The sequence below is a fragment of the Aotus nancymaae genome, unplaced genomic scaffold, assembly GCF_030222135.1.
Source record: "Aotus nancymaae isolate 86718 unplaced genomic scaffold, 86718_ANA_hifiasm-v0.15.2.pri h1tg000007l, whole genome shotgun sequence".
In the NCBI taxonomy this organism is placed as follows: Eukaryota; Metazoa; Chordata; class Mammalia; order Primates; family Aotidae; genus Aotus; species Aotus nancymaae.
The window spans coordinates 42,392,300-42,413,098 of NW_026988418.1; the positions used below are offsets into that span (position 1 = coordinate 42,392,300).

Consider the following 20,799-nt stretch of genomic DNA (forward strand, 5'->3'; position numbering starts at 1 on the left):
CCAAAATTTTGTTTGATTTTCTATTCAACTTGTGTTATCTATCTGAATACAACCCATGATGACAAACCTCATAATTTTTGCTGCAAACATTGTATAGATTGTAATTTTTCAGTTGAAAATCCTTATTGTAAATTAGATTATTTCTCTATATGTTTATTCTCTAATTTGATTTTTGGCAAGCAGTGTTAGTTATCCTCCTCTTGCTTCTGTACAGAAATGTATCTAGCATAGCTTTGAAATTATGGCAGCCAAACGGAAGGTAGCTGCCTATTAAGAGATTTAATCATGGGCATGCTTATGTTCAATAAAAGTTATCAAAACGCATTATCATAATTAGGGAGTTTAGTGCTCCTCATGTACAGCACCTTGTGAATTATGCGGAGCTATTTTTGAACTACAATGCAGCACTAAATTAGGTTTCTCTTTCGTTAAAAAAAATTAAAGCATAATCAGCTACTATTCTCTGCTCATTTCTAATTTCTATAATACTGCCTTGATTTTGTAAACCTGCAGAAATCATGTCTTTTCTCTACTCCTTTTTTCTGTTTTAATGTCACCTTACATCGGTTCCGTTTTGCTTTTTCTCTGGGGCTCGTTTATGAAACCAACTGGCACTGGTAATGATTCTTCATGGTGGAACCCAGCAAATGCTGTTGTCATTTCTCTTAAGCCAGACTAGTCTTGCAAACATACTGACTCCATTTAGTGAAAATAAAAGGGGATAGAACAGAAAGAGGAGATCATGCGTGTCTTAAAATAACAACAGCCATATGACAGTTTCAGGCCTGTGTTTGGAAAGAATTTGCATATATCCCATTAAGCCTGACTGAGCTCCACTTTCAAATTTTGATGTTGCCAGTCAATTTGCAGAGGTCAATAATATCTTTTCCTAAATGCAAGTTTTCATATAATTGTACCTCAATAACTGACAACTGGCCCTGACAAAAAGACAAGAAAGACAAGTGTTTGTTACAAGAAAACATCAATATACAGCATTTTGTAGACAGGACTACTCTGGAAAGACTCTGCTATTTTTAGACCATTAGCATCAAGTCAAGGTTTCAAATGATAAATTCAATTAGAGTGGAGTTGACTAAGTGATCTAAAATAGTGTGCATTAGGAGGAATGTACAAGCATGGAGTTCATTAAATAGCAGTATCAATGTGATCACCTTTTAGTAACATAATCAATTTACTGGTCTTTGAACAGTAGCAGTGGTCAGACTAAATTAAATTTAATGTACATTGACCAAGTGATTTACAGTATCTAGATTTATAGTATCTCAGAATAAAGAATGATGACTTTCAAGCATTCCTGGAATAAAGAGAGGAATAAATTATAATATGGGCCAAGTAAGGTGAGAAAATTTATCTTTTGTTTGCTTCTAAGTTTTACAATAGTCCTTCTTCTGAAGTCTGCAAAAAAATGTCAGACTAATTGGAATCCTGTGAACCCTACAGATACTACAGGCTTGAGTGCTGCATTGGCAAATTGGTATTCCATTTAAATTCCCATCAAAGCCTTTAAGGTTTAATTCCTGAATTCCTACTGACAGGTGCTATGCATTCAGCACTATTAGGACATGCTGGAAATAGGCATTGTAGCTTAATAAGGAGAGCTTGAAGATTCAAAAAAGGGACAAGAAAAACAGTTTGAATTTATTACAAGCACATCGAATACTTCATCTTTCAACTTTTTCTTAAAATATGATATATGAATAAAAGAATAGTAGCAAAGATCTTATCTGAGTGGTGGCCACATGTGTCATATTCAGATATATTTTTCAGCAGCCTACATTTTGTCCCCAGTGAGCTGTTGCCTATTAGTATAAGATTTGCCAGTAACCACCACAGCCATGACCAATATTTTGTACTTGTACTCCAAGTGTCTGGCTTGTTGATGATTACGGGGAAAAAATATAGAGGACCAGTGAAAATCTGTCTGATGTGTTTATGCTCCACATGATCTTTAGAATAAATGAGCTTCCTAGATTTTAACAGCAATTGGTACTATTCAGGGTTAGAAAAGGTTATATATCAGAAATTCTAAACAATAATAGATACAGCAGTTGCTTCCAAATACAATAAAATGCACTTTCAATGGAGTACACTTTTTTAAAGTACCCAAGTTTTACATATATTCTTTAAAACCCTACGCTTTAATTTCTGCCAGAATTGACTGCTATTCTGTTAGGCGGGGCTAGGGGGTGCTATAACCTTACAGCTGAATGAAATCTGCACCCCAGTATTGAAAACAAGGTATTTTATCAACCTCAGGTCAGAAAAGGTAGGATGTGCATGTGTTTGGACATGCATGCACACGTAAGTTTCTACTTTGTAGAAACTATTACTTTGGTAAGGTATGAAAAAGAAGAAATTTGAGTAAGAATATTTGCAACTGTTGATTTTTACATAGAATAAGTTGATGCTTCAAACCACTCCAAGTTTTAAAACGTGGATTTTACATTTTAGTTAAACTATTAAGATTATTTTTGCTTAAGTATTTTTATCTTTCTCCAAATTTTAATAAAGAGATCATAGATAATTGAAATTCTGGATAGACAATTATTCTGATTAAGAATTTTATTATATAATATTTTTTACTAAGCCCATTGTGTTTCAGCTCAACCTAAAATATTGTATTTTAGAAAGTAGCAAAAGCCAATTCCATTACGTAATTTACTAATTTTCTCACACTTTAGAAAATTAAATATTTTTGGTAAAGAATAAGATTTTGTTAAGTTAGAAAACAGTGTAATATTGAACCACTATCTTTGTTTATTTTACTTCTTTAGAAGTATTGAGAATAATTTGGAAGTTTTTATATTTTTATTGCAACTTTCTTTTGAATGAGACTTTCCCTAACTAATTAGTAACTAAGTAAAGAAGATATTTTCCTCTCTATTTTTTTTTTTTTTTTTTTTTTTTTTGAGACAGAGTCTCACTCTGTTGCCCAGGCTGGAGTGCAGTGGTGTGATCTTAGCTCACCTCAACCTCCGCCTTCCTGACTCAAGTGATTCTCCTGCCTCTGCCTCCCGAGGAACTGGGATTACAGGCATGCCCCACCACACCTGGCTAATTTTTGTATTTTTAGAAGCGACAGGGTTTCATTATATTGGCCAGGCTGGTCTTGAACTCCTGACCTCAAGTGATCCACCCGCCTCTGACTCCCAAAGTGCTTGGATTACAGGCATGAGCCACTGCACCTGGCAGAAGAGATTTTCAAGAAGAATCTATATAATAAAATGTCTTTATATATAAAGTATTTTGTAAGACTCAGATTTACTGTCTTTAGAAGCTGGGATCATAATGATTTCTTTTTTGCATATTTGGTTTCTTGATAAGCTATTTTTTAAGGAAATTTTAAATAAGGCAATCATGTCACCTTGTTTGAATCCTCCCTATCTCCCAACTGTGAAAGACAACCTGAAACAGGAGATTGGTGAAGGATAAAGTATTTGTGGATTTGGTTACATTAATTTCAGAAAAATGAGTTAATTCCTACAATGCCCAGCACTATGATAGACCCTACAAATATGGAATGAATAAAAGCCAGGGACTCTCAGTGGGAAGCTTGGTCTAATCTTTTCTTCATTATGAAGATGGAATATGGACCCCAGATTGGTTTGATTTCATGAACCTAGAGAAAAGCATACCGCTTGTTCCTTAACTTGGCCTTTAAATAAGTTACATAGTCTGAAACCCCTTTCCTCTGTAGAAAGATGTGAATTGACCCTTGTCTGAAAAGCATACTCAGTAGTTCTAAGAGGAATGCTGTTTGTTACATCACCAATTGTTTTTACTTATGGAGAGGCTTCCCTTAGGCCCAGGATTTCAGAGGACAATTAAATTTAATTAATTTGCCAAATAGTGAATGAGAGCTTACAATAAACCAGTCCTGGCCATCAACTAGAGGGACGGGGTGGTTTCTGTCGTATTGGAGCCCACATTGTTGTTGAGGAATGAAAAAGTATAGAGAAAATTTACAATATGTTTTACTCTGTGAGACAGGCCATGTAGACGATGGGAAAGTATTTCACAGAAAATTACCTAACCTGTATTCCCTAACATGAAAATCATAGCAAAAGAAAAAGAGACAAGAAATGTGTTGGATGCAGCAGTTGGAACCACTTTAAATTAACACTAAATTTCTGATTTTGTTAAGAAGTACCATTAGATTACAGATTTCTTAGTGATGAGTAGTCAGGTTTTGACTGATTGACTGTAATTTGGAGTTTTGACTTAAACCCTTTTTTGTGCATTCCTGTTGGCCCTCAAAATCATTGTATATAAAAGGACATCAATAAAGTGTTTTTCTACTGATGATTGGTTACTGAAATAATGATGTAAAATAACGTTTTCCTGTTACATGATTAAAATAAGCATTTAAAATAAAATCTCAAACATATACACCCCTCAGGGATCCAAGAATCTTAAAACTTGCTTGTCCTAATGCAAGCGCAGTTATTTGTGTATGGTGTTTGCGAGTGGATGTGTGTATTTGTTGAACTGTGTATGTGAAAGTGATTTAGGAGGTCAGCAAGGGCACCCTCTCTCCTGTACAGTCTTTACAGCTTTTCAGCCCTTGCCAGTCAGAATGTGATGGATGAGTTCAGGAATTGAACTCTGACCCTCACTGGGAGAACATGGGCCTTGTCAGAGGTATCTCAAAGAATTCCCATTATCCTTTAATTTTAAAGATTCTTGAAATTGCTTGTAATTCTTGCCTTAGGTAATGAAAACTTCCTTTTCAGTTTATAATAATTTAATGGCAAAATGATGTGCATTCTAAATAGCCACTCATGGCATAAAATTACTATCTGACTCAGATAACATTAATATTATAGCCAAAAAGTACTAATTGCCATGCAACTATTATCAAAATAATTGACCAAATTCACCTAATGGTTATAATTTATTGGTAGCACTGAAAAATTATTGGAGAAGATGGAGCCAATTGCCATAGAATAAAAATTATTCTTGTGATTTTTATACTGTATTGTTCCTGAGCACACATACAAACTCTATGCGTAATGCATAAGCCCCTTGAAAAAAATTAAACACATACAAAAACACAAGCTCAGTCAGCATTAGCATTTAATTAACTGATTCCTCAGAAATAACTGGATGTTTGATTATTTGTCTCACGTCAATGCTGCTGTTGGCTACATTTTATTTTATTATTTTATAAAAGCCTGAATAAGGAAATCCAAAACCCCACATATATTTCAGAGCCCCCAAATACCTCTAAGATAGTTGTACAGTAAAGCAAATATACCTAATTCAAGTAGACTTATTTATTCAATAAGAAAATTGTTAAATGTCCCAAAAAACTGTGTTAAAAATTATTGTAAAACAATGTGTATGCTGAATATACTTCAGTTCAGTTAGTTTTTTTCTAAGATTTAACAATCAACTAACCCTAAAATTGATGACCTTTATGTGACATTTAAGAGCAGAATCAGCATTGTGTCTTATTTCACAGGATTTCTCAGTTATTAGAATGCTTTTAGCACTATGTCTGGGGTGACCTGATTATGACAGATTTATTTTCCTTATAAATTGCTTCTAAAGATAAACATAAGCCATTTGGGAAGAGATTTATTCTTTTCAAAATCAAAAACTAGCTACAAGAAAAAGCTTGCAGTTAAAATAAAAGCTGTATTTAAATATTCAACATTCAACAAAGGACATGACTAAGTTAAGTCTCTATATAATCAGAAAACATGGGATTCTACCAAAAAATTATTCATGAGGAATGGGAAGGTTAAGAGAGGAGAAATGCATAAGTCTTGCAAATTAAACCTCAGAAACAATTCAAGAAGGGATTGAAGCAATATGGTACCTGTTTTCACATATATTATATTATGACATATCATAACTTAAACATACTTTTGGTGGTTTAATTCAGTATTTCATCTCCAAATAATAGTCAAAATGAAAGATACTATTTTATGGTATTTGTTGGTTCTTCATAAATTTATTAGTTTAGTCATCCCTTTATCCACCCTCCGTTTATCGCTCCTTCCTCCTAGCACATAGTTATAACATCTAATGGTGTTTTGTTTTAAATGCTAATGAAGTGTTTATTGGCATTCAGTGGTATTGCTTTAGTAATATTTTATTCAGGATTTCCAGAAAGCTCAACTCTAGATGGAGCCAAGTACATTAGGCAATCTGAGAATGGTGTCCCTCCAAGGTATTCAAGCAGAGTCATGTAAAGCTTTGATGGATGCAATAGATAATAAGGCTTAGCTCCTAGCAATTGCTAGATAAAGGCTAATTTATGAGAGTGTCTGCTCAAGAATCCAGTTTTTCCTTTCCTGACCCCCTCCTCTGTATTATAACTTATAATAACATAAGTTTGTATTTGGTAAATTTCATATTAGTAATACAATTATTACCTCCGTACATACTTAGTAGTTAGCTTCTATTTGCACATTGTTCTATATAGGTGCTAATGTGTTTGGTGGGTCCGCCTTTCATTCTCACATGGCCAATATTTTCCCCATCAAAATTAGCTAGTTTCAATCCTGCCAATTCTACTTGAAAATGGCGAGATGATAACATTGGAGGCAGGGGAAACTTTGAGTGAGGCACAGAAAGAAAGTTTGCTGCCATTACCCTTCATGTTTGCTCCTCCAACTCTCTCTTCTACCACCCCCATATAGGATGGATGCCTTCTGAAACCAACATGTAATGATGTTTTCTCTTTTCAATTTAAAAAATAGAATAAACTCTAATCATTTTTATTACCTTAGGTGGTTACACAAAGATCTATGTATCCCTTTTCCAGAAATAGACTACATTAAAAATGAAAAAAATAATAACATCAACATGTGCTCTGTTCAAAGTCTCTCTCTTTAAATATTTTCCAGAAATCAGAGGAATTCTTTTTTCCTCTCAGAAAATATGAAGTCTTTTTCTTTTAGTGTCCGGAATAAAGTAAGAATGTTATAATTGAATGCCACAATTAAATCTGTCTTAAATGAGGGAAGAAAACTAAAAGATTATATGTAACCAATGTTCACAATTTCCGGCCAAAGGTACATACCATAAATGGTCACAAGCCTTCTCTCTTTGAAGAATTCACAGAATAGCACTCAGAATTTGACTGTGAGTAATCAGGCTTCATGGCTATACAAACAATGCAGACACAGGGCTCTGAGTTTGGTTTAATCTTCTCCTGTAAACATTTTGAAATTCTTAATAGTTCATGAAAACTGAGCCTCACATTTTTGTTTTTCAGTGGGCTCTGTGAATTATGTAGCCATAGATTCTGCTAGAAACATATTTGCATCAGTTTGGGTTCTTGAATTCTTGGATGTCAAGAAAATTCTACCATGAGTAAAGGACTAGACTGGAAATAGTTTCTTAATAACTGAGAATTACTGCCATTGCTTTAGCTAGAGAATCAACAGGCAAGAAATACTTCTGTTCATTCTCTGTCTCTTGATTTCCTGAACTACATTCTTGTTCAGATTGAAATAACCAAAATGAGGTCTGGTAAGAAGAAAGATTTTTCATTTTGACAGATTCTGAAACAACCTTTTTCTTGCTGTTTAGCTTTTCTGTTTGTGTTCTCTCTTCTGCTTTCTCTGGAAATAGATGACTTTCCAAAAGTGGAAAATCCACCTGATTCCTTTGTGGCCTTGCATCTATGACTACATCTGTGAATACATCTATGAATCCTTAGAAGCTAGGACTCTGGAAACCGAATGCTTTGGTTTAGATCCCCTTTGGGGTACTTAAAAATTTTTTATAAAGTGTGAACTTGAAAAACCTTTTTACATAATCTCTTTCTGAGATTTCTCATTGGTAAAATAGGAATAACAATAGTGAATAGTATACATCTCATTTCTTTACTATGAGACTTCAATGAGATAATATGCATTAAATATTTAACAAGTTCCTGGTACATATTAAATTATCAGTATATTTAACCATTTCTTTCTACTGTTAAGCTCAGCTTTAATGTCAGTCCTTTATGCATATATCAAATTATCGAAAACTATATGCCAAAATATCTTGAAGTAATACATTGATAATTATTTTATTACTAAATATTATTTGTTTTGCTACTAGCAGTATGTAAGTGCTGCTCTGTTTCTTCTTTTTTATTTATTCAAAGTCTTTTAAATAAATGAAATTTTATAGTAACTATTTTACATAAACACACCTTTTCTAGTAGTTTCTATTTTTTCAGAGTCCTACATTTTTTCTTCTGCTTTTTCAAATAAAACATGTAAGAGGAAGCTAAAATGTGAAAAAGTGTTTAATATTTTTTATATTCATAGCTTGAAACTAAATATAGTACTAGCTTCCATATATTAAATCAATTTACTGGTTATTTCTATGAATCATAAAAATACCATTTCACAAATTTTACTTTCAATCACAAAGAACTGATAATATTTTCCTTGCAAAATGAGATTTACATCCACTTTTCTCAGCAAATGAATATGGAAAATATATTCAAAATAGTGCAGGAGAGTATGGTTGGCAGAGATTCATGACAAGAAGCTAGGCATTTTTTCTCAGGGACCCCAAAGGGAAAATGTTAACAAGGAGCTATAAGGTGGCAGAGAAAGCCTAATGAAGTTCATTTCCCACCAGTCAAAGAGATGAACATTTTAGGAGGCACAGCAATCGATCAGTAGGCTTATTAAATATTAACACATCTTTCTCACTTTCTTCATTAGAGTTTTCGCAAAGTAACTAAGAATGTGACTGCACCAAAGACTTGAACTCTCTCAAGAACCAAGACAGACATCAGCAATCAGTGTTGATATTTAATTATAATATATACTGCTTCATCTCGGAAATATCAGCAACGTCACTGGCATAGAACTCTAAAGAATAACCATGTATAATCATCCTGTCTTTTTATCCTCCAAGTGTGCACACACACACACACACTCCTTCATTAAAGCCATCGTCATTGTTAAGAATAAACACTTGGCGGATCAGAGAGCTACCAAATAAAATCCCTAGGCAGTCTGTGTGACAGTTGTTTTCAAGCATCTTAGATGCCTTGAAAACACTATCCCTCTGAGTGCAGGTTACAAAGTTTACCCGGACTTACCTCCTGGACATGTTAGGCAGGTATAGCACTCAGTCTGGACAGCAGCTTTTGAAAACAGTATCGTGTTTTATTTTCAAATATATTTTGGGGAGCCTCCTCTATTGTGATTATTGCATTTTCGAAGTATACATTTTAACCACATAGATCTCTTTAAAAACAGCAACAGATTTCTACAGGATGCTGAAACGCCTTCTTAAATATTCAGAAGAAATGATCCTCCCTAATGTCCTTAATTTTCTTCACTGAACGATAAATTTGTACTACTTTAAGCAATTCTGCATCACTGCATCCTTAGGCCACTGTGAGGGGTATATTTGACGACAGGTTGAATTATTATTGTCTTAAAATATTTCAGGCTACAAATATACACTTCTTAGGGAAAAATAAAACTGCTGCTTCTGAATTGAACTTTCAAAATGCTGCTTTGAGAGTGTATGTTCATGCTGAAATACTTTTCGTTACTCTCCACTGCCCAAAGGTCAAGTCTAGATTTCCTCTGTGGAGGGTTTCACAATCTGGACCCTTACTTTTCATTTGTATTTGTCCCACATGTCAATCTAACTGGCACACTTAATAGACTGAATTTATTTTGTTTTCTTTCACCTTTATTATTTTGCTCACTTTCCTTGGTTGGAATTTCCTTTCTCTTGTATGCAAATTCCAACCATTTTCATATAGCATTATTGGGCACCTACTATCTGCAAGGCCCTATGCTTGTGATTTTACATGGATTCTCCAAATAAAGCTCGGAAACCATGGTTTATTTTAAAGATTAAGAAACTATGGCTTGCACATACTAAATTCCTTTCCTGAGGCATAGAGCTACAAAATGACAGAGGCTAGATTTAAAATATAAGTTCAGATTTTTTTCTTTTTTATTTCACAGTTGCCTTCAAGCCAGATAAAATTCTATCTCCTTTATAAGTCTTCTCTACTAAATCTCAAGTAATTTCCAAACTCCTAAACAAAATTGCCTGTATAATTAAATGGCAACTGTAGTCACGTAACATTTCCTCATTCTGTGAGTGACTGCCTCTTCCTCTAAATCATGTGGTTCTTGAAATGAAGAGTTCTGACTTTTTCTAACCCCCATAGTATTTTGCAAAGCCTATTTTTTTAAATCCACATAAGGATAAAACAGTAAATGGTATTGTTTCAAGTTATAAAAATTTGGTCACTTCCCTAGACCTTATTCTGTTAAAATGTACAATATGGGAGAAATGTTTCTTTTATGTGAGAATATATGTGTACTCATAAATATATGCCTCTATCTAAGAAAGGGGCAAAAAAAGAGAGGCTTGCTTGATATTGAACCTCTAGATGGTACTTGGGAGGATGCTAGTGGATCCTTAAGATTCCCTTGGTCTGAGCAGTGGTACATCTATCAAGCAGATTACTAGTGTAGTAGGCATGAAGAATCCTTACTCATCTTCTGTAATTGTTTATTGTCAGTGGAAACTATGCCTAAGCTCAGTATTCAAGACAATAGTTAAAGTTAGAGATTTTATGATAGTGAGTCTGTCTGAGCAAGGAGTACCTTCAAAGTCCAGCTATGAATTTATCTTGGCATCTTTTAATCTGCCCATGTTGTATTTAGACAAATGAGAAATGTAAAAAATAGATTAATGATGTACAACAGGAACCTAATAACAGAAGTATAATTTTACCAGGGAATTATACATTAATGATATTTCCTCTTTATTCCTCTAAAAACAAGCATACTTAAAATTTCACATTGCAATATTTCTTGTTTATTTTTGTAATAGACTCTTAATGGAAATAAATGGGATAAATAAGCATACATTTCTAGGAGATAATTTTGGAAACTGGAATAACTTAGTACAATAAATGTTTTTAGAATAAATGAATAATTGAATGTAACTAGGTTAGACATTAGTAATAGAAATTCTATATTTAATACCTTAGAGGCCATGATAACTTTTAAAGATCTTTTAAATTTAATTTAATTCAACCCAGAAATTGGTACCTTCCTGTTTGGAGTAGTAGTAATGAGTGATTTTGTAAAAGAGCCCTTGGTGCCAGAGGAACTCCTATCAACTATAAGAATATTCAGATGATCTAAGTGAGAATTTTGCAGCTAATAAAAGAAATGGGTCCAAAAAGAACTACAGAAGGAGGGCAAATGTTACAAGAAAGGCAGTATTAATAGTCAAATGGCAGTACTAGAGTCGTAATAATTTAAGTATATTAACAATGACATTTGTATAATTGTGGTCTGGCACAACCCCTCACCTCAGATTCAGAACGATCTTGGTTAGGATAAATGCCAAGTAAACTACTTCAACTTATTTGTAACTTGCATCTCTAGCACTGGTCTGAATTCCATCTGCAATTGGCATTAAACATGTTTAATGCTGTGTTAGATTCATATTCTGAAAGCTAAGCATTGGTTGAAAAGAAGTGACTGGGAAAATGGTAGGTTTGGAGAAGTGGTCAAATCATAACTATAGTAGCTGTGATATTGGAAAAAGTAAGAAAGATATGCAACAGAAGAGCTGGAATGGAGTTCCAAATCCAATCACTACTAACTGGAGTCCTTTGAAAGTCTTTAACCTTTATAAATTTGACTTTATTTATTAAATAGGATGAAAATGTTAACATCTAACTCAGGCTGGGTTTGTTTTTGTTTTGATATGTGAAACTATTTGTCAGAACATACCTGTGAAACTTCTATGTAGTGGTTAAAGTACATAGAATCATTTGTATACTTCATCAGTTTATCTGAAAGACTGACATAGATGCAGATTAATAGGTATCTTCTTCCCTCGTACATGATCTGTTTCTTAATGAATGGCAAAAGGAAACGTATTTTATAGGCTGATAAGCTTTGGAAAGGCCTTTTCTGCCAAAAGGGCCAATAGTTTGTTAACTTGTTACGTTTTATATCAAACAAACTCCCACTTTTCTTCCCACCTTTGAAGGATAGAGCTCAGTTGCAAAAATCCCCAATTGAAGTAACATATGAATGGCACATGAAGGTAAAAGTGACTGATGACAGATTAATTTTTGAGATAAGATTTGGTAGCAATGGGTTAACTAGTCAAAAAACCCTACAACTTTGATATCCAAAGTGCTGAGTACCTTGACAGAGATGCAGAATTTAAAAAGGGATGAATGAGAGTGCCACAAAAATATGGAGTCATTTTAAGTAGAGTTCACCCTGTGGTCAAACGATGTTACAGATTCTTTGGCAGATCAAAGAGAAAATTTAGTTTCCTCAGATAAAGGAGTTTAAAAGAGTCGAGGAAACAAAAATGGGACCTCAAAATACTTTAGTCCAAGCAGAAAGCATGTGAACTAAATGACTGAGAAAGTATTCCTGAGGGTGGCAAGTTTAAAAAAGTCACTTTGAGTCTAGATGAGCAAAGGACAACAGAGAAACTGAAGAGTAAACATACCATGGTTAAGAGGGAAACTTTTGCCACTGAGTGATGCTGGTGTCAAGAGTATGTTTAAAATTACCTTAGAGATCAAGGGTAGAAATTCTGTCTGGGCTAGTGGAGTCAGGAGAAAATCTCAGTGTGTGAAGGGAGAGATCAAAGTTAAAACCTCAAAGCTTCCCGGAAAAACCACAGACAAACTAATGTTTCACCCTGATGGTGCATTTCCAGAGGCAACAGAGAAGTTGAGGGTATATTGTGGATATTCATTAGAAAATAACCATTATTTTAAATTATGATATTACTTCTAATATAATATTATATATTTATATAATGAGAGGAAAACAAAGTCACGAGATAAAAACGTGTCATATATTTAGGTAGGTTCAATATATACTATAAATAGTTGTATTTTCATACTTGGATTCAATTCATACATAAAATTAAATATCTTTAAAGTGAGATAAAATTTAAGCAAGTTAAATTTTAGATAATGCCAAAATTAGATTTAGATGCAAGGACTTGTTTGAGTATGTTTTCACTAAATATGTAGCAGTGAATATGCATGTGAAGAGATAATATATTCCACCATTTAACAGTAAATTAAGAGAAATGTGACTTTTTTCTTCAGTTTTGAAGTTCATATCTTCCTTTCCTCATACATGAGCACATTTCTAAGTTCTTTTATGGCAAAAATATCTGGAATTTTTTTTTTTACTATTGATTTTTAAATCTCAACTCTGCCATGATAGCAAATGTATTCGCACAGAAAAATCCAGTGCTAATATTTGAAACCTTCATAGAAAAATGATCTCATGGAAGTGATTAACATTATAGCTAACACTTTATCACTGTTTTGTTTACATTACTGGAATGCCAACGATTCCAACAGTAGTGCTAAAAATAGCATTAATGTATTAATAATAGCAACAATTTCTTTCAAACAAAAAATGATGCATAAAACTGAGAAACATCATATTAATTTGTTGTCAATATAATAATTCTGCCACATATAAAGACACCACAGTTGTTTCTAGAAAATTGACACAGCGTTTATTAGTGCAGGCTTAACACTGCAATCACTGCTGAGATCACGTTCAGTGACTTGTTGTAACATGTATAGAACCATTAAGTTGACTTCAAATAAAAGGACACATTTCTAGTATAATGATTATTCTGCCTCGCCCCAGTATGATTCTTCTGGCTGTTTTTCTCACACAGGATCTTTATAGAGTCTTCAGCTCACATGATCTCTGAAACGGTTCTTTATTTGAATACTTTCTAATACTAAAATCTCTCTTCAGTTTAGCCTCTCATCTACAACTAGCTCCAGAAATCTTTCTACCTCTCTGATTATTCTTACTATTTAACCTTAATTGGCTTTCTTCTACCTCTGCCTAGCCTTTCAATGTTGGTGTTCCCCTGAATGCACCCTTTCAAATTTTGTGTTCTATACATTCTTCTTGGTACATCTTAGCCTCTGTCATAGCTGCAGCTACCATTTATAAACTGATGGTTTTTTAAACTTTAAACCCAACCCTATTCTCTTAAATTCAAAAATTATACTTCCACCATTTCTTACAAACCATTACCATTCAGTCTGTATCTCAAGTAATGATTCCAGCTGACAAATGTTTCTGCAATTTGACTTTTACCGTCTAATGACAAAATTCCTGTCCTAGGCGAGTCTCTCATATGTCTTGCCTAGCCTTTTAAAAATGGCCTCCCACATAATTTTACAGTGACAACTGTTTCTCCAGACTTTTAGCAAATATTACTCTAGGAAGAGCACATGTTGAACCCTGTAATTTGTGTACTGAAAGACCTTTCATATGATTTGATGTGTTCATGAGATAGAGTTCAAAAGCTGTGATGTGTATCAGGCAAAATCCTCTAAAATCCAGGCTTTCCAAGCTCACTGAGCCCAAATTCTCCATTACCCTATAACCAGTGGCTCCAGATCCACTGGCCTTCTTAAACTCTCTTTCTTATCATGCTCATTCACGGCTGCATGCTTTTTACCTGTAGTTCTATTGGCCTTGAGTGTTCTTTCTGCTTCCCATCTGGTAACAGCTACTTACTCTTTAACTCATCCACTTTGTGAAAACATATTAAACTCAAGAGAATGTGTTGTTTCCTTCTCCATTTTTCTGTTATTATTTTCTCTCTTGAAACATTTTTATCATAGTATATAATGATCTATTCACAAGCATCTTATCCGTTAGAAAGTGTTGTAGTCATGTTTACATCTACCATTGCCTAGCACTCAATGGTTCTCTGGAATTTCACAGTTAGTAAGTGAAACTAAGATTTGACTCCTAGTCTTCTAAGTCGATATCCAGACCCATTCCCATTAAAATGGGTTGCCACCCTGTCTCGGGGTTCTCCCTTCCTTTTGGGCCTGTATTCTGAATTATACAGCATTTTTCACTCTGGCTGTGCTTGCTGCTTTATCAAAACAAACTTGGATTCTAATTTATCAGAATTATACTCAGTGGTTTCACTGCAATTGTGATATTTTGGAAACGGCAAAGATGTCACAATAATTTAAATAATTCATATGTAAGCATCCAGATATAATTCACACCCTTTATTTGTGGTTACAATGCATGTAATAGGTATTTTATGCATATTCGTTATCTATATAATGGGTCATTTTGACAAGTCTGCAAGGCGCAGATACAGATTTCTTCTCCTGTGTATGTATTTTCCTCCATGATGTGTGACTGAATGCTTTCATTTAGGACCTGGGAAATGTTGGATTGTTAGCAATGGAAGAAGAAACAGGGGTGAGTGAAAGGGATAAAAATGAGGGGAGAGTGGCATGATGCCTATACTTTATCTGGCCTCTTTAACTGAGTTTGAGTAATATGGATAGAGATCAGAATATGGTGAGAATTTTGGTTTGGTTTTTAAATGTAGATGTATTTATACCTATAGAATATTTTATAATATCACAGGTTGGGAAATAGTTAAGTGAAATTTATCTATATTATATTCTATCATTACTAAGCAGTTTTGAGGTAAAGTAGATTTTAGCTGTATATTCCTTTGTTCATGTAGAGAAATATTGTCTGGGCCCACAGAAGAAATTTGTATCAACTGGGGAACTACACAGTGCCTGAGACATACTGACCTCTATCGGGCTTAAACGTATATGACACAGCAGTGCAGAATACATACAGCTTACAAAGACATACAATATATACAGATAGGTATATGCATTTTTTTCACCTAAAAGATGGTCTTTGGATCAAATGAATATGTAACAAGTGACTTATTTAATTTCTTAGTGTTTCAATTTCCTTATATTTAAAATGAGAGAACAGGACTATAAGATCTAAGCATCCTGGTTTGAAATTCTCTTACTCTATGAGAAAAATCTCAACCATTTCTAAGACAATGGAGCAAACATAAACATGTATTGGTCCTTTGGAAACCTGTGTGACATTTGAGAAGTCCGGCAAGGACTGTGTGTCTTGTTAAGCTTGCAATTACAAGAAGCGCAAATAATTTTAGATTTGTTTTGGCATGAAGTACAATACATTTCTTTTACCAACGTTGACTATCCACTGAAATCTGGACTGTAAAATTCTTCAACATTCAAATTCACTGCCTGAGGAAAAGCACATGGGTAGAACAGAGAATGAGAATATGGCATTTAATTATTAAATCAATACATGTGCCTGACTTGCCGAAGCTAGGTCCAATTTACATCTGGTTACAAGAAGTCAGTCATCCATTCTCCAAAATCCTGAAAGCGTACAATCATACCTTTTGCATTTGAAGGCACTTGAAGGTAAAACAGTCTAGTGTATAACTAATTAACTAACTAGAAATGAAAACATTACATTTGCATTGGGCACACTATTTGACCTTTCTCTTTGGAACTTTTCAAACCGTATTGTAGTATGACAGGCATTTTCTTTTTACATAGTCACAGAGAGGTCTTACAGACCCTACATAAACTCACAGAGGATGAGAGAAGAAAGTTTGTGGTTTTTCTTGCTCTTCAGTATATAAAACAGTTGTATTTGATTCTCCTTTGTTTTACCCTAAGACTGTGATGATTTTGCTGTGAGATTTTTTTAGACACCAACAACAGTTATAAATAAATATATCATTTTAATGTGAGCTTAAAATTATGCAAGGCACGATTCTGTGTACTGTAGGTGCATTATCTTATTTAATATTCACAGAAATCCTAAGAAGTATGTATTATTATGGTACTTATTTTACAACTATGAACAAACTGACTATATAATTTTCTAGTGCCTCCTATCTTACAATTATTGTTATTAGACATTGAATCCAAAACTCATTCTCATAATCATCCATCATGGGGGCTCAGTACTCTTTTCTGTGCATCCCTCCACGCACATTTTTGTCTTTTCTAGTGCCTGGATAAATGGGAGGAGAGCCTAAGTTTCAACTGCAGCTGCAGAAGCAGGAAGAAGTGTTTCTCATACCACATTAAAGTCAGTTCAGTAAAACTAGTATTAGTTAATTTGCTAAGAGATTTTATTTCCTTTAAACATCAAAATCACCTATTACATGTATCCAGCAGCATGTCCTTACTGTATTTTCTTCCACTTTCATGGCTTCAAGTGTGAAAACTATGAAAGAAAGCTGCAGCTGTGCTTAAAACTCTCATTTTATATGTGTGGTTCTTTTGATCTTCCATTTTATATGTGTGATTCTTTTGATCTTCCAATGAAAGGTCACAGAGGGAACAAGCATGCATTTCTTTGTTTTTATTTTTATTTTGAGAAAAATTTATTCCCCACTTGCTCCGTAGATTTGAAAATCCAGTCAAATTCCCAGGTAGGGTAGTAATATTTTTGGTAATGTTCATGTAGATTATCTCTTTCTTTGAGTTGAATAGAAACTGCTCTGTGATATGGGCAAAATATGTTTCAAACCACACAATCGGTCAGAAATGAAGGAAAAAAAACGTCATTATAAGGGTATCCTTCTCCTTACGGCAAATAAAGGTAGAAAGTTTGGTGATATAATGCAGACAATAAATTGCACTTATATTTCTGAATGGTTTTCTCAGATAATCTCTGGAGGCTCCACAAAAATGAAAAATTCTTAATAGCTACATCAAACATCAGTTACTTTGGTTTAGATTTTAACACAGAAATTGATTTAGCATTTTAGATCCCTAGTGGGGATTGCTTCTGCATTCATGAAAGGTGTTGTTAGAGGTAGACATACTATATGACCAACAGCTGCAATGATTCAGGCAAAGATTTTTATAGTTTCCAGGAAGTCACAAAGACGTTTCCATAGCAACTGCAGGAACTGACCAACCCAATCTGTGAGAGTTGAAGATGGGAATTTAAACATATGATTATTAGTGCAGAGAGCAGTTTGCACAAGTTTCTTGGAACTATCTTTATCTATCCTTTTTATTGTTATCGCTACTGTTTCTATAGAGCCCCAAGTATCCAGAGTACTTCAAAGGTGATATGGAACACAATGAAACAAAATGCCTATTGCAAATTCAACCTTGTGGTTATGACTTCAAGTATCATACTTGTTCTAATCAGCTCACAGGCAGATAGGGAGCCATATGTAATAAAACATTGTAGGAGTTAGTTCCAGTATTCTTAGTCTCACTAAAAATAACTGTACTTGACAGTTTGAGTAGCTTTTGTGAACATTAAATATTTTTAGGAGAACATGAAAATTAGAAGAGGTTTTCTAAATATTTCTTAGCAAAACTTACTTAACAATAAGGACACTTAGAATACATAAAGATAGAATAAGTAAATAAATAAATAAATAGCTTGTTATTCACATTTGGATGAAGCAATTCTCTCACAGTTAGGAAGAAAAAAGCATAAATGTTGAGGATCTTAATTGTTGGGATTATCAATTGTAATACATAGAATTCTCTGTACTTATTAGAGAAAGTGGGTAAAGAGAAGAAAAAAAGAGAAGGAGGAGGAGAAGGTGAAGGAGAAAAAGAAGAAGAAGGGGAGGAGGAGGAGGAAAGAGGAAGATGAGAAAATTATGAAAGTAAAGAGTTTGTATCATTAAGAATTAGAAAGAGAAATTTTACATTAACTTACCTTAGAGGAGATGGAAAAAGGACAATAATATTTAGTCTTCAAAATGTTATATTATTTAAGCCTAATAATTTATACAATAACTAATTAGACTATAATCACACTGAGGAGAGGGGCCCTAGTGATTTGCCAGCATAAAGTCCATCACAAAATAGGTAAAATTAGTGATTACCTAATGCTTGTCATATAACATGGGGATAATTGCTGCTGAAATCCCTGCGAATCTAGTTATCTTTAGACTAAGATTAAAGTTTCATGGTAAAGAATATTTTCAACAAATGGTGCTTGCACAACTGGGCATCTGCATTCAAGGGAATGAAGTTGTACACTTACCTCACACTATATACAAAAATTAAAATTAATCGAAGACCTAAATGTAAGAGCAAAAATTATAAAACTCCTGGAAACATAGGTGTTCTTCATGACCCTGGATTAGGCAATGGTTTCTTAAATGTGATACCAAAAGCAGAAGTAATATAGGAAATAGATAAATTATACTTCATCAAAATTAAAATATTTTGTGTTTGTAAGACATCATAAAGGAAGTGAAAAGGTGACCCACAGAATGGGAAGAAAATTTTGCTAGTACAATATTTAAAAGTTATTTTTTCCTAGAATATATAAAGAATATTTATAACTTAATTATCTTAAAAAGAACTGATAATATAATTTTTAAAAGTAGAAAGCATCTGAATAGACATTTCTCAAAAAATATATACAAATGGATAGAATATATACAAATGGATTGATACTGAATAGACATTTCTCAAAAACTTATATACAAATGGATAGAACCCATGGATATGGTGAACCAGGTTATCAAGTGCAAGGCTGCAATTGCCTGGGAGGCTGGAAAGCCTCCTCCTTAGAGGAGATAGAGATGGCATCCCCAAAGGCTCATAAAGTTCAAATCAAGATAGTTGCCACTGCAGTTTGCCATACCGAGGCCTATACCCTGAGCGGAGCTGATCCTGAGGGTTGTTTTCCAGCAATCTTGGGACACGAAGTTGCCGGAATTGTGGAAGGTGTTGGTGAGGGAGTTACTAAGCTGAAAGCGGGTGACGCTGTCATCCCACTTTACATCCCACAGTGTGCGAATGTAAATTTTGTCTAAATCCTAAAACTAACCTTTGCCAGAAGACAAAAGTCACTCAAGGGAAAGGCTTAATGCCAGATGGTACCAGCAGATTTATTTGCAAAGGAAAGACAATTTTACATTACATGGGAACCAGTACATTTTCTGAATACACAGTTGTGGCTGGTATCTCTGTTGCTAAAGTAGATCCTTTAGCACCTTTGCATAAAGTCTGCCTTCTAGGTTGTGGCATTTCAACTGGTTATGGTGCTGCTGTAAACACTGCCAAGGTGGACCCTAGCTCTGTTTGTGCCATCTTTGGCCTGGGAGGAGTTGGATTGGCAGTTAAAATGGGCTGTAAAGTGGCTGGTGCATCCTAAATCATTGGTGTGCACATCAATAAAGATAAATTTGCAAGGGCTCAAGAGGTTGGAGCCACTGAATGTATTATCCCTCAGGATTTTAGTAAACCCGTCCAGGAAGTACTCATTGAGATGACTGATGGAGGAGTGGACTATTCCTTTGAATGTACTGGTACCACGAAGGTCATGAGAGCAGCACTGAGGCATGTCACAAGAGATGGGGTGTCAGTGTGGTGGTTGGAGTAGCTGCTTCAGGTGAAGAAGTTGCAACTTGTCCATTCCAGCTGGTAATAGGTCACACATGGAAAGGCACCGCCTTTGGAGGATGGAAGAGTGTAGAAAGTGTCTTAAGTTGGTGTCTGAATATATATTCAAAAATATAAAAGCTGATGAATTTGTGACTCACAATCTGTCTTTTGATGAAATTAACAGTCTTTGAACTAGTGCATTCTAGAAAAAGCATTCAAACTCTTGTAAAGATTTAATTCAAAAGAGAAAAATAGCATCCATCCTGTTGTGATCCGATGAAAGCAGGCTAACAGGCAAGGAGAAGCGCCTCCAAGCCACAGCCTCGTAGACCTTCAGCAGCTACTCCAGAGAACAGTGTGATGTGTGAATTCATGAATCTCTGTAATCAAGAACAAGGAAAATTCAGTCATGAACCTGTTTTCTGGACTCTCCTCCACATAAATAATTACTAGCTCATTAAGGAATATTTTGACATAATAAAAGTAATTTCACAATAAACACATAAAAGTGTGTCCAGTGTCATTAGCCATCAGGGAAATGCAAATCAAAA

At 34.3% G+C, this 20,799-nt stretch overlaps 1 pseudogene; it reads left to right on the forward strand.

Annotated features, from left to right (window-relative positions):
* Window positions 1-19,360: 19,360 nt before the first annotated feature.
* Window positions 19,361-20,485, forward strand: LOC105710228 (alcohol dehydrogenase class-3-like; annotated as a pseudogene).
* Window positions 20,486-20,799: the final 314 nt, after the last annotated feature.